The following is a 13,048-nucleotide window of genomic DNA, read 5'->3' on the forward strand; positions in this document are numbered from 1 at the left end:
GAGGCCTAAACAGACATTTCTCCAAAGAAGACATACAGCTGGCCAACAAATACTTGAAAAGACGCTCAACATCATTAATCATTAGAGAAATGCAAATCAAAACCACAATGAGGTATCACCTCACACCGGTCAGAATGGCCATCATCAAAAAATCTACAAACAATAAATGCTGGAGAGGGTGTGGAGAAAAGGGAACCCTCTTGCACTGCTGGTGGGAATGTGAATTGGTACAGCCACTATGGAGAACAGTATGGAGGTTCCTTAAAAAACTAAAAATAGAACTATCATATGACCCAGCAATCCCACTACTGGGCATATACCCTGAGAAAACCATAATTCAAAAAGAGTCATGTACCACAATGTTCATTGCAGCTCTATTTACAATAGCCAGGACATGGAACCAACCTAAATGTCTATCGACAGATGAATGGATAAAGAAGATGTGGCACATATATACAATGGAATATTACTCAGCCATAAAAAGGAATGAAATTGAGTTATTTGTAGTGAGGTGGATGGACCTAGAGTCTGTCATACAGAGTGAAGTAAGTCAGAAAGAGGAAAACAAATACCACATGCTAACGCATATATGTGGAATTTTAAAAAGCAGTACTGATGAACCTAGTGGCAGGGCAGGAAAAAAGACACAGACGTAGAGAACGGACTTGAGGGCATGGCTGGGGCAGGGGGGAAGAGTAAGCTGGGACGAAGTGAGAGAGTAGCATTGACGTATATACACTACCAAATGTAAAATAGCTAGTGGGAAGCAGCCGCATAGCACAGGGAGATCAGTTCAGTGTTTTGTGACCACCTAGAGGAGTGGGATAGGGAGGGAGGCTCAAGACGGAGGGGTTATGGGGATATATGTATACGTATAGCTGATTCACTTTGTTATAAAGCAGAAACGAATACACCATTGTAAAGCAATTATACTCCAATAAAGATGTGGAAAAAAAATTTCTCTGTAAATCTAAAACTATTCTAACAAGTAGCGTAGTCACAAAAAGCCACATAAATAATCAAAATTCAACAATTATTATTTGTTAGATAGTAGTTTCTATTTACTGAACTATTATTAAATAAATAAATGAATTATTTTTATTAAACCTCTTGGCAAATATGGAATAAAAAAGAATTTCCTTGGGCTTCCCTGGTGGCGCAGTGGTTGAGAGTCCGCCTGCCGATGCAGGGGACGCAGGTTCGTGCCCCGGTCCGGGAAGATCCCACATGCCGCGGAGCGGCTGGGCCCGTGAGCCATGGCCGCTGAGCCTGCGCGTCCGGAGCCTGTGCTCCACAGCGGGAGAGGCCACAACAGTGAGAGGCCCGCGTACCGCAAAACGAACAAACAAACAAACAACAACAAAAATTTCCTTAACCCGATTAAGGACATGTGCTAGACACATCAAATCTAACTGTGAACATTAGAAGTAGTGCATTTAGGGCAGCGGTCCCCAACCTTTTTGGTACCAGAGACAGATTTCGTGGAAGACAATTTTTCCACGGATGGCGGGGTGACGGGGGAGTGGTTCAGGCGGTAACGGGAGCGATGGAGAGCCGCAGTTGAAGCTTCACTCCCTCACCTGCCGCTCACCTCCTGCTGTGCAGCCCGGTTCCTAACAGTCCAAGGGCTGGTACCGGTCCGGTCCGTGGCCTGGGGGTTGGGGCCCCTGATTTAGGGAATTCCCTGGCGGTCCAGTGGTTAGGACTCAGCGCTTTCACTGCCTGGGTCTGGGTTCAGTCCATGGCCAGGGAACTAAGATCCCGCGAGTCACACGGCGCAGCCAAAAAAAAAAAAAAGAAAGAAAGAGAAGCAAAAGCTATTAGGATCAGAGGTTTACATCTCCTTCCAGCATGAGACCATCACGGTCACGACTCCAGACCAGCCTGGCCAGGAGAGCAGTTGTGCGGCAGCCTCACGTCCCCAGGTGGCTCCCCACCAAGCCCGTAACCCTAACGATTCAAACTCAGGGCTTCCCATCTTCCATCTCAAGCAACAGCCGGTGTCCCTCTAGGAAGACAGAAAACTCCAGGAACAGAACCTGGAGCTACACAGACCCAACACCAGGGATAGTTGGGATAACCCCATCATAACAAAACTGACTTTCCACCACCTGGCAAATGGATCTTGAAATAGAAATTATACCTTAGTTATAGAAAATAAAGTTCTTTTTCTCACATGCCCAAGTTTGTGATCTGAGTCTCATTCCCACCACCTGAACACTATTGGTGCTCAATGAATATTCAGGGATCACGAGCCTTAACCTCAATCACAGACGTCGCAGCTTGGGTGACCTCCATGAGTGGCAGAAATCTGTGGCCTCTTGAAACTGTCTTCCCCAGCGATGTCAAGGTGATGATTTCTGAGAACAAGGATGGAGGTGGGTGGCACTTTATACAGTGCTATGTTACTTTTGTAATTTAAAATTTTTGACTAAAAAAGACCTTTATGTCAATTATATCTCAATTCAAAAAATTTTAATAAAGTTATATTTATAGTATACCCATTGCATAAGAACACTCACCAAATGATAGCTACCAGTGGAAAGATCAATGTGGAGCAATGATTCTTACAAGACAGGAAATTATGTCCTTTCCAATGAAGATTCGCTTTTATTATTATTGTTGTTTATTCTGCCCAATCTTTAGAGTATTTTGACTCACCAATCATGTATTTCATCAATTAATTAATGTAAATATTAACAAGTTCTAAACAACAGAACATAATACATAAATTCAAATAAAACCTGATACTTAAGTGGGTGCTTCCAAAGATTACAAGTGTATCTCTTTTTTTATTTTGAGAACATTTTTTAAATATTTTATTTATTTCTTTATTTGGCTGCACAAGTCTTATTTGAGGCAGGTGGGCTCCTAAGTTGAGGTGGGCAGGCTCCTTAGTTGCGGCATGCATGTGGGATCTAGCTCCCTGACCAGAGATCGAACCCGGGCCCCCTGCATTGGGAGCGTGGAGACTAAACCACTGCGCCATCAGGGAAATCCTATGTATCTTACTTTACGGAAGAATGAATTTTTTTAATAAAGTGATTCCTAAAATTATTTTCTTACTAATTTCCCATAGTTTTCTATCATAAATGACAAGGAGTAGGAGAAATAATATGCTAGTCTGAAAATTTTTTGTCTGAGGCTATTATTAAAATGCTTGTCATGGAAATCAAACAACTGAACACGAACCAATGGTTCCAGTCGCCTCTTCACAGTTTGAGTTTCCCACAAACATCTTTGTCCCGAGCATCTTTGTTCGCTATCATCTACCTACCTGTTTTCCTTCTTGAACCACAGAATTTCCCATGATCCCCAGCTTTACACCCACTGCTTCCATCTTTGTGGCTTTGCCCTCCTTCATTACCTAACAAGGCTGCGTAGTCCTCTCACACCTTACAGTCTAACACATGGCATTTTAATTTTGAGGGTGGAGAATACATAAATTATTTCCCTGCTTTATTAAGCATAGAGTATTGTATGTTGTGTTTACTTGAAAAGAGAATTACTCATATTACATACAACATGCAAAAATGTTGTACAAAGGCCCTTATCAAACTCATAAAGCTTTCCTTATACAGTCAGGGCCATCATAAAATTCATTTCTATTTTTCCATCCTTCCTGGTTCTTTGCTCCCCAAATGAGGGGATTACTAGAGGAAACTGAATCTTCCTTGCAAATCATACATCTGGCCTTGAAGATATAATTTTCCAACCTATGTTAGAATCCGTATTTACACAGACTTTATGAGAACACAGATGGAAATTCTATTTTAAGGATACGATGAACTCATAAGGAAACTACAAAGTTTAATCCTAAGTATGTATACTTGGGGTGTCCTCTCCCTTCTTATGCCCAGGGTTTTTACCTGGCTGGAGAGGAGCTAACCCTCTGACGTGGAAGGATAAATTTAGTGCCTCGTTACATACAAACACTTTTTCTGGAGGGAACTTTCCAAGACTTTCCAATCTGTCTCCCTGCCTCTAGATGCTGCGTGTTGCCTGTGAGAACACGGCTTCCACTCCTCTCCGCCTCGTTCTTCCGCCACCTGCAATCCAGTCAAGTCTGGGGACTGCGGGCGCTGACTTTCCTGTGTGGCTACGAGGCGGGAAGTGAGCTTATGCAGCTGTAACCACCAGTTCCCCTTGGAATCCCTTTTTGCCACCTTTCCCTGGGACACTGCCTGTCGGGTCCCGGGACCCCACAGTGTGGCTGCCTGCCTTCACCAAGGAGAGCAGCAGTGAAACGGGTCCCTCAAGAGCCGGTGCTCTTCTCTGAGCTTGGAGCAGGGAGGGGGCTGGACACATAGTTTCTAGCATTTCGAAGGCAGTTCTATCAGCTCTCATAAAACTTCTGTGGAACTTTACAAAGAAGGCCACCCTTCTAAGGGTGGTTCAACAAGGCCACCCTTCCCTTTTGCCCCAAGTCAGAAAAATGAAGAAGAGGCTGCACAGCAGAGATAACTCCAGGTTGCAGGTCTGGATCGTCCTCACCAGCACTCACTTGCTCTGGGCTCCCCACTGAGTTTCCATTTGCCAAAGTGCTTTTAGCAACTTAGTTCAAATTCAACCGGAAGAGCAAAACCAGTCAGAGACAGGTAAGTAAGAGACCTGGCTCACGACATTGTGCAGGCTGGAAGGGCAAGTCTGAAGGCCGTCAGGGAGTGGGCTGGGGGCCACGAGAGCTGCTCTCAAGGCCTTCGGTCTGCTTGCACGGGGCCCACCCAGATAATCCAGGGCCATCTCCCTAAAGTCAACTGACTCTCGGCGTCAGTCCCCGCTTCCAAATGCCTCACAACAGCACCGACAAGGGCATTAGATTGAACTACCTGAGACTGCAGCTTCGCCAAGTGGACACATCAAGCTGACCCCGGCCTGAACGTCTGTCCTTGCCCAGCCCCAGGTACGTGAAATGACGGCCCCCCACTCCACACACTTGGGAGGTTTTCCACCTGCTCTCTTTTAGAAACTTGAGTAGTTGGGTAAAAAAAAGCCCAATGAATATTGCATTCTAAACCAGGAACCTCATTCAAATTCTCTCATGTTTGCTAACGTACATACATATAATTCCACATCATGGTAATCATTGTACACAAAACCTATTTTCTGCTATCTTCACCTAACTTTATTTCATTTAAGCATGCCCTCATACTGATATTTTCTACATGATAGCCATATTTTCCAATTAATTCATGACATTCATTCATGTTACTATGCTATAATTTTAAGTCATAGCCCCTTTTTTGACATTTGAATAGTTCCAAATGTTTGCCACTTAAAAATCACTACTGTGGGGCTTCCCTGGTGTCACAGTGGTTAAGAATCCGCCTGCCAATGCAGGGGACACGGGTTTGAACCCTGGTCCAGGAAGATCCCACATGCTGTGGAGCAACTAAGCCCGTGCGCCACAACTACTGAGCCCACGTGCCACAACTACTGAAGCCTGCACGCCTAGAGCCTGTGCTCCACAGCAAGAGAAGCCACCGCAATGAGAAGCCCGTGCACAGAAAACAAAGAGCAGCCCCCACTCTCCACAACTAGAAAATGCCCGCATGCAGCAATGAAGACCCAACGCAGCCAAAAAAAATAAATAAATTTTTTTAAAAATTTTAATAAATAAAAATCACTACTGTGGACATATTTATGCAAATAATTTTTTTAACTTTTGAATAAAACCATTCTTATTACTTCTTCATATCCTCCAAATCATCAAGCCCATTGTAGATGCTGCACTAACACCTGCCCTGCTCAGCACCTGGCAGAGGAGAAGTGAAGGATCTTACCTCAGTTTCCTGGAGCAGGCTGGGTATATGAAGAAGTCTGCAGGCTTCGAAAGGCAGGAGACATTCTCAGTGCGGGGTTAGATGCTGCATGTGAATTGTGTTTGGACAAATTAACCTCTTCCTTCTGGTTTAACATGACCTTGTAAAATCAGATTTTCTGTTCCAGTAAACGTCCGTCTGAGGGAGGTTACTGGGGTCCTAGCACCTTTTAAATGCTAATAGCTTAGCAACTCTCCAAGGATGAAAAGTGCACAGTATAAAACATTGTTGAATGTATCAATATTTGTCCTTATGACGATGCTGCAGGACTAAGATTCCATGGCACACATTTGGGGAACCACAGATAAGATAAACAGAATCCTCAAGAAGCCACCCTTCTGTGTTTCCCCTTCTCATGCATTAATAATTATAGCTGAATAATCTGAGTCTATGTGGCTGAGACCAAAGGGGCCAAGAAAACAAGGGTGTTTAGGAGGTTGTTTGGATCTTTCCGGTACCCAAACCTCCAAGTCTAGGGGACCATGTGAGCTGTAGATGTGAAGTCTATGTTGATCAAATCCACCAGAAAGTTGCTGAATTCCCTTTTTCCTTTTATTTTGTAGAAACAGTTTACATGCTACATTTGAAAACAGAGCTTATAACCAGCATAAAATTTAGCAGAAGTAGTTTGGCCTCTCTGAGTTCCTAGGAAATCTAAGAACTCAAGTCACTTCACTGCAGCCTCTCAAATATTTCAAAACCAGAGCCTCTAGTCCTCACTTCTCTCTCCTGGAGCTGACTGTTCATCGTCTGCCCCCCACTGCTACCCAGACACCCCAAGGTTAGAAAAATGGCTTCAGAACAAACGACAAGGAATCTGGCTCTAAAACAGTGTTTATTAAAATGGGACAGTGGGACTTCCCTGGTGGCCCAGTGCTTAAAAATCCATCCGCCAATGCAGGGGATACAGGTTCAACCCCTGGTCTGTGAAGATCCCACATGCCGCAGAGCAACTAAGCCCGCGAGCCACAACTACTGAGCCTGCGAGCCCCAACTACTGAAGCCCGTGCGCCTAGAGCCCGTGCTCCGCAAGAAGAGAAGCCACCGCAATGAGTAGCCCGCGCACCGCAACGAAGAGTAGCCCTCACTCAATGTAACTAGAGAAAGCCCGCGTGCAGCAACGAAGACCCAAAGCAGCCAAAAATAAACAACAAATAAATAAATAATTTTTTTAATAAATAAATAAAATGACATTTTAAAAAGTTTTTCATTTTTCCAAGAGAATTGAGCCTTGGAGGCACCTACTACATGCCAGTGGACGTGGCCGTGTCTTGAAAGACCAAGAAAGCCTGTGACGTGGCATCGAAGCGCATATCTCCTTGATGGGGAGACAAACAAATGAACTGAAGCATCAGGGCTCTGTAGGGCCAAGACTCCTGTTGGGGAGGAAGAAATTCTCCTCTCCCTTCTAGGTTCGTCTGGCTGGTCTAGAATTGAATTGACATGAGACAAATGAACAGGGGGAAGATCAAACAGAAGTTTAATAACGCATACACATGAAAGAGACCCAGGAAAACGGAGTAACTCGCCAAAACGGACGAAGTCCTCACCTCATGCACCGTCCTCAGCCAAAGACCAAAGAGGATGTTGAAGATGGGGAAGCAGTTAGGGGCAGCCACCAGGCAAAGCACAGTAGACAAGGGCAGGGCGGTCACACAGATGGAAGTCCTTGCTGCTCCACTGATGTCTCTGGAGGTTTGGGAGACACCCTTACAAACGGAGATCTCCCTTACAGATGCAAATGTTTCTCACAAGAGGGCAGCTCCTACTTGGTTTTCAGAGTTTTCCCCGTGCCTGCTGTTTCTTCAAAAATAACCAGCTTAAAGTAAGTAATACGCCCAAGAGACATATTTGGGGAGGCAAATTCTGCTCCCCTTCACTAGGAAAGCATTAGCCCCTTGGAGAAGGTAGCGGGTGAGGTGGGCTACTCCTCAGAGAATGCCTCAGGGAAGAAGCAAGACTTGGAAGGTTGAATGTGGTGTTTCCAAATCCCATCCAGCCGTAGGAGTAGGGAAACCGTGACAGTTTGCTTTTTCTGGTAACGTTGTAGTTCACTGTTTCTTTGTGGTAATTATCACTGGAATTTTATTGTTGCTTCTTTTCTTTTACTGGTGTTCTTTTTTTAATGGTTTGTTTGTTTGGGACTTGTCTTTTACCAGGTTGTCCTTTGCTCCACCAGAAATGAAGTATTTGGCACGAAGTGGCCACGCCTGCGGGTGTTCTGTAAATTCTTGGTGCCTGAGCCACTGCAGGTGGCCTGGCGGTAGGTGATGAGCTCACCAGGGATGCTGAGTCCAGGTGTGGTGGTGGGATGTGCGCCCTCTGCTGGTCTCTTCTAGAATTCACAGCTGGTCTTGAGGCGGCACCGAATTCCCTCAGTTCCAAGAATGTGACCTCTGCACAGTGCTAAGAATTTTCTGGCTAAAGAGATAGGGGATTAAAAAAAAAAAAAAACTTACTTCCACACCCATTCAAGTTGGCCGTCTTAAGACAAATCCGGGACTGGCATGGCAAAAAGAGAAAGTCTGAATATTTTTATTTTCCTATCTGGTGGAGAAACGGAAGACAGGAGAGCTTGGGCCAGGGTCCCATTGTGCCTGTTGATGTATGGGGCCCCACGGCATCCAGAGGGAGCCAGCTGCCAACGTTAGCAAACAACATCTGGTTAAATTTGCACTTTAGCTCAACAATGAATAGTTTTAGTATAAGTATGTCGTATGTGATATTTGAGACCTACTAAAAAAGTATTCACTGTTTATCTGAAAGGCAACACTAACAGGTGCCTGAGGGGTTTTTTGTTTTTTTTTAACATCTGTATTGGGGTATAATTGCTTTACAGTGGTGTGTTTCTGCTTCATAACAAAGTGAATCAGCTATACATATACACATGTTCCCATATCTCGTTCTGGCGTTTCATCTGGCAACCCTAAGAGGGAGGAAAGAGAGACTAACGTGAGGAGAAAGGTCAGTCCAGAGTCTAAGAAGGCTGGAAGCTGGTGAAGGCTGAGCCATCAGACCCGAGGCTCCCCCGCTCTCATGCTGGTCGCAGGTTCACTCACACAAGCTGTGCTTCGGCAGCCGGTGGCCTCCTTTCTTCAGGGGACACTTTGGCAGCCGCAGTAGGACCTCCTTAAACATGTTCGTGTTCCTCCTGGCTTTCCACCTCTCCCCAGGGCCCAGCGGCTCGTTACCCAGCAGGTCTGACCCCTTCCCGTGTGACGGCAGACACAACTTCAGAACCTCAGTTGCCCACTCGCCTCTTCGGGGAACTTCCCAGTAGAACATGCAGCCAAGCAGCTGCCCGGTTCCTCCCGCTTGTCCCTGGAAAGCAGTTTCTCAGTTCCTTCACTTGCTTTCCTTTCCTCGGGCTTGTGTACGAAATTCCGAGCCTAGCCACGCTGTGGAGTCTGCGCCACATTGTGGACGGCCCATTCCTGGGCACCTTTCTGGATCAGCAAGGACTAAGTCGGGCCCTGGTGTGAATGAAGCCAGGCATTTGGGCTGTCTTCCTTCTCTCTTATTCCCGTTTGCTTCTAGAGTAAACTTTTGGAATGTTGAAGCGCTGATCCCGGGAGAGATGCGTTCATAGAGCCAGGCCAGCTTACTTCATGCTGACTTAAGATGCTGGATTATCACAGACAGCTATTTAAAGTATATCAGAGAGGACGAGAGATAACCGAGATGATGAAGCGACTGTTCTCTGTGCCTGGCTTACATGGAACACTGACCCCATAAGGATCACGTCGTTCTTCTCGCCCCAACACCGAACATGGCATCTCACAGGGACAGACCAGGCGTGAAAACTGGGGGAGATGAAGACAGTTCTACTAACATCGCTGGGGAAAGGTCACACTCTTTTTTTTTCTTTTTTTTTTTTTTGCGGTACGCGGGCCTCTCACTGCCGTGGCCTCTCCCGTTGCGGAGCACAGGCTCCGGACGCGCAGGCTCAGCGGCCATGGCTCACGGGCCCAGCCGCTCCGCGGCATGTGGGATCCTCCCGGACCGGGGCACGAACCCGTGTTCCCTGCACTGGCAGGCGGACTCTCAACCACTGCGCCACCAGGGAAGCCCCACACTCTTTTTTAATTAACTTAGATCTTTGTAAAGGATGACAGCCCCTCATCACTATTATGAGATTGAAGCTGATCTTTGTGGATGAGATGGAGCATGTCCCTGGAAACACAGGATAAATGTACATTTATGGGGGGTACCCAGAGGGGAGAGTCTAGAAACTCCTCTAACTTAGATTGGGTGACCATCGTTTGCCCTTCCTTCCCTTGTTTCATTTCAAAGACTCTTGACAGAACAAACAAATTATATCTGAAATAACGGTTGCTTAGGGCCTAAACATGCTCAGGGCATCAGGGTGCCGACACTCAAACCTCGCTGACGCTCTTCTGGCTGACGGGAGCCTATGATGGGCGCAGCTGGGCTCAGGTCTCATGTCGTCGGGGCAGCCGCAAGCCCGGCCGTCCGCTTTTGCTGCAGAACCTCTCATCTTCCCAAAACGTCGTTTCCTTTATGCCGTCTCATCGTCAAGCATTCCCCAAGGCATACGGACGGAGCCCATCCTGAGAGCCGGGCCTCCTGCTACTCCCTGAAACGCTCTCAGTCATGTCTGTGCAGGAGCCAGTGCCCTCCCCTGCCCCCCTTGAGTCAGGTGACCCAGCCTTCAAAATGCACTGGCACTCAACCCACTTCGGGAAGTGCCCATCATTCCACTGCACGGTTTGCTCCTTCCTCGGCTGTTCTGGAGTCCGGCTTCTGCCCACCGACTCAGCGCTAGACCTCGTCAGGCCTTTGACTGTCATGTGTGAATATCCTCCCTGGGCTGATGTAGCCTGCCTCGTCAACCAGGTGGAAAGCTCTTTCCCAGGAAGGACCTGGTGTGATGCGACATACATATCACAAACCTCCAAGAAATATTCCAGGAATAAATAAATATCGAGTGTCTGCGTTTGGCTCCCTAACTCTGAAGAATGTGGGAGCTGGTGGCCAAGAGAGCACCACCTCACTCATCAGAAGAGGCAAATTCCTGCAAAGTTAGCCCAATATATCTGTATGAACGATATCCTTCATATCATACATATTATGTGTTTTATATGTTACATATGTATATATGTTATAACTTCCATGACAAAGAGGAAGATGATTCAGGTGGGGAAAATCTGTGCTCCCCCTAAGATTAAAAAACACAAATCAAAGACTTCAGAATGCAATCAGTATTTTCAACCACTTATTAAAAGGAAAATGGTAATTTTCTGAAAAAGGCTCTTATTACCCAAAATCAGTCACAGAGAACGAATGCCATAGTGCCCTAACATTTGGGGGAGCATATCCACGAGGAGAAAGGTGAGTGTGGCAGCCCCCAGCCTGCCTGAGCCCCCGCAGGCTCCAACCCGTCCTGGAGCATCTTGCCCACCTGGCCCTGGGCTTTGCAGGCAGGGCTATAACCACAGACCAGGTGCTGATTTCTGGAAGCCAGTTTCCTTTCTGCAGGATGTTCATACGCCCATATAAATGAAGAAATGAGGAAACAGTGCAGAAGCCTGCTTGACGGAAGGTTTGTTTGTTTTTGTTTTTTCATTCTGACTGCAACTCCAGGAGGCCCTCATGGGTGGAGAAATGCTGTCCAGTCATAACCTGGCAGGACGCGTGGACACAGGTGTGTGGGGCTGCCGTGTGCCTGGGAGACGAGGGTGGTGGGTGTGAGGCCGGAAGGGAATCTTCCTCATCCCACTGTCACCTGGATCCTCTTCCTCCACCTTGGGAGCCAGAGGACGACATCTGTCCCCCAGAACTGCAGCAGGAGGGGCCTCTCAGGGACCAGGGGTAACTGACACACACAGGCCCACCTCCCTCTCTCCCACCTCTCGTGGAGGCTGCTAAGGGAGAGAAAAAATCTGGATAACTAATTCTAAGTAATGAGATCGTCCCATCTTTAAACTCCTAAAGCACTTAAAACCTATACCATTTAGTGCTAAATTCTGTTCTTCCTGGGATCACTTACAATCGTTTATTTGTTGAGTTTGGGTCTTCAACTCAAGTGTAACTTCCTCCAGGGCAGAGAATAACACAATTTTAGGACCATTTCTCCCAACCACCCCCTATGTCTAGTGCAATTTCAAATACGTTAAGTGCATTAGTTGATTAAAATGAGCTAGGAATAGTTTCATATGACAGCCTGTCCCAATATGTAATACCTGTCACTCAGAAAAGTCCTAGAAGAGACCCAGCGTGGATATGCTTCTTTTCAAAGACAGGAGAACCCAGCTTCAGCAGAAGCTGCTACTGCAGGCTCGGGCTGAGAAGGTGTCCCAGTCTGTACCTTGGCCTTTCCGGCCGGCCCAGGAGAGGTCACCAGAACTGGGTGGAGGTCAGGGTCGATAGGCCCTGGGGCCTGAGAGAGGTGAGTCTGTGTCTCTCTCAGGTGAGGACTACTCCAGGTGCCTGCATCACACACACCCAGAGGCCCTTTCCTCGCGGGACTCTGGGGCAAGGTGTCTGGCAACGGCAAAGCAGGACCTCTGGACTTAGGGTGGGTGTGGGGCAGTGGCAAAGGTCACACCCAGGACACCTAACGGCAACAGAGGCTGCCACAGGGGCCACGGCAGCAGTAGCTGAGACGGACACCTGGCGGAAGCCGGGACCTCTGCGGGGCCGTACCGGGCAGGACGGTGTTCTCTGCCGCGCAGTTGGTAGGAACTGAGACCTTTTCCAAACTGGACACCAACAAGATTGACAGCAGTCTTCTCCGAGGGGGTTGCTTCCACTTATTATGTATTTACTTGCTTGCTTGCTTGCTTATTTGGCTGCGCTGGGCCTTCGTTGCCGCGAGCGAGATCTTCATCGCAGCATGCGGGATCTTTTACGTTGCGGGCGTGCATGTGGGATCTAGTTCCCTGACCAGGGATGGAACCCGGCCCGCCTGCACTGGGAGTGCGGAGTCTTAACCACTGGACCACCGGGGAAGTCCCCAACTTACTCATTTTTAAACCTGCGCCATCTCCTCTCCCCACCTCCCTCTCTCCTGGCCCCCTAACCAAGTCAGTGTGAATCGGGTTTGCTCTGGAAGCTCGAGTCCAGGGGCCTCTCTCTAGGTGTCCTCTACTCCGCGTGTCCAAAAACATAGAGCAGGGGCAGCCACTCCGTGCCTGCAAGACCCCTTCTCCCGGATTCCCAGCAAAGCGGGAATACATTTCACACCAAGTTTGTATCTCCTTACA

The sequence above is a fragment of the Phocoena phocoena genome, chromosome 18 (assembly GCF_963924675.1).
Source record: "Phocoena phocoena chromosome 18, mPhoPho1.1, whole genome shotgun sequence".
Classification (NCBI taxonomy): domain Eukaryota; kingdom Metazoa; phylum Chordata; class Mammalia; order Artiodactyla; family Phocoenidae; genus Phocoena; species Phocoena phocoena.